Genomic DNA, 2,554 nt, shown 5'->3' on the forward strand with positions numbered 1-2,554 from the left:
GCTGGCGAGCCCGGCCGCTTGCCCGTTGAGGCGCCGCCATCTAGCGGCCGCCCAGCGCCTGCGGCCCACCCTGGGGAGGCCTGGAGGTGGAGGCGCAGGCCCCAACCCTCCTGGCTGCCCCTGAAGGGTGCCCCGCACCCCTTGCACCCCACCAACAGTGCAGACAAAACTGGGGCCAGGGCCCCAAAGCTTGGAGCAGGACCAAAAAAAAGCCCTGCTCCCAAATAGAGGGGCCGTCACGCACGTGCACCGCCCGTCGTGCTCGGGACGTTTCTCTGCAGATGCTATTGGACTCTTCAGCCGTCTTCAAAAACTCGCCCCCTCGCATCGAAGGCAAGCCAAAGGAGTCGTTCACTAGTAACTTAGTAACAGCGGGAGGTATCTCAGCGGCCAGAGGACAGGTTGAGGGCAGACCTGAAGAAGATGGATGACCGCCGTTAAGACTTGGGAGGAGCGGTTTGGGCAATAGGCTCCAACGCCCAGTGAGCGGCCCCGTTTTGAAGGAAACACAGTCTCACCCTCACAGTGGAGGACAGAGAGCAGAGGGAGGAAAAAGGAGAGAAATCCAGGCCTACAGTCCGTTCTCCCCTGTGAAAAGAGCTGCAGCTTCTACGCACGGGTCCGCGGTTCACGGATAGGACTGTTAAGTTGCCTCAAGACCCATCAACGAGCAACGGTAGAGATCTTCAAATCAAGGCATGATGGCAAATTCAACGAGGCTGCAGCTGGACCACAAGCGCTCAAGTTGGACCATCGTGGCTGCAGCATCGCTTTGACATTGTTTTGGTTTTTTTTAAACGTAGCTTTGCTGGCTAACATCTTGTAGTCTAGCTTTGCCAAAGTATCCGATACAAATGACCAAGAGATTTGAACAACTTGCATAGGATGGTTTGGAAAGGGGGCTGCAGGAGATGACCGCTGGAGGTCCCTTCCACCTCGACTTCTCCAGGATGATCCTATGACTTAGCTAGTACAACATCTAGATGCCACAGCAGCACACTGCATCAAGACCATGCAACACATTTCCCAAGCCCCCAAAAACTTATTTCAGGATTGGTGAATGAGTCGAGTGGCAGCTTTCTGCTGATGCCTTGACTGAGCGTGGGAGGAAGGAAAGGACACTCTATAAATACATTTATATGCTAAAAGGCACAAGCGGTGAGCAAGCACAGGTGCATTTGCTTCTCATAAACTTTGTAGATTTAGTCACCCTGAGATTATTTTTGTGTGCCCTTGCAAGCAGGATTTTCCTCCTTTATTCAATTAAGCCTAAACTGGAGTGTTTAAAAGAGAAAATGAAATTTACAGGAGATCTTTTCCCTTGCTGCTCATCTAAACTCAGCAGCTGGGGACAGAGATGGGATGCGGGGAGAGGGCAATTAGGAACCCAAGCCCTTTTCCAACTAGAAGCAGATGGTTTTCTCCGCAGTGACTGAAGATCAGGACAATACTAGGAGGAGGTGTTCTGCTGCAGTGCTCAGAACCGACTCCTCTAGGCTGCTCTGGATACAAGCAAAAGCCCTCCAAAGTTTTAATGCAGCCCTTTGGTCGTTAGAGTAATTATCTCCCTGCACAGAGAGAGAGAGAGAGAGAGAGAGTGAGAGTTGTTTGCAGCATTATTAAGTCACACATCCCCAAGGAGAAACTCAACACTTTGAAGGAAGTACAAGAAAGCAGAGATCAGCATTAATACAGGAGTATTGGTGTGGTTTCCATTAAGCAGAAGAAGGCTCTTTGGGTAAAACTGGGATTCGAGCGTGAGAATGGCAACATCGCAATACTTCTGTGTGCCCGTTTTTTTAGAGGGAGAAGCAGCCCTGTACTTCAAGGTGTAAACAATGACAAAGCACCAGCAGTTTAGAATCTGGCCCCATCTCCTTAAAGGGCAGGTCAGGGGTTCGACCAAAGGATTCAGAGGCAGCCAATTTAGGGTCTAATACTGATTCTGCCCACGGGTTCTCTACCTAGCTGGCCTTTGGCAACTTTCTTAGGTTCTACACCTCATTTTCACATCACGATCACTTTAGTAAATACATTTTAAAGTACTGCGGTATCCCTGCTGAAGGTGCTATGGTATACAACTGCAAACTTATTCCCAGAAACAGAAAGGACATGTCGTCAGAGGTGAAATTAGCTAAAGATACATATTGCATTTTTTTCCCCTTAAAGTATTGGTTGTGGGCTGGTTGTTTTGTTTTTATTCCCCCCCCTCCCCATCATATCACTTTTGTGAGATCCAAGATCTTATAGTAGCCTTATACCTTACATAAAGTGTCATACACACAAATGGCCCTGCCTAAATCATATTAAAGTCACACTGAATAATATTAAGTGTATAGCTATTCATGTATGGCAGCCCTGTATCTTATGCAACTTGCACTTCAGATTCGGATCACTACAAGTTGCAAGACAAAGCTTCTAATGAGTGGAAGGGGGAAAAATGCCCCCTTATCCTCTCCCCAACTAATTATGCAAAAAGAAACTAAGAAAGAAAATTAATAATAATAATAATAATAATAATAATAATATCACTAGAACTGGGAGATGAGCGCTT

The sequence above is a fragment of the Gavialis gangeticus genome, unplaced genomic scaffold (assembly GCF_001723915.1).
Source record: "Gavialis gangeticus isolate Ggan-Ray unplaced genomic scaffold, GavGan_comp1, whole genome shotgun sequence".
Classification (NCBI taxonomy): Eukaryota; Metazoa; Chordata; order Crocodylia; family Gavialidae; genus Gavialis; species Gavialis gangeticus.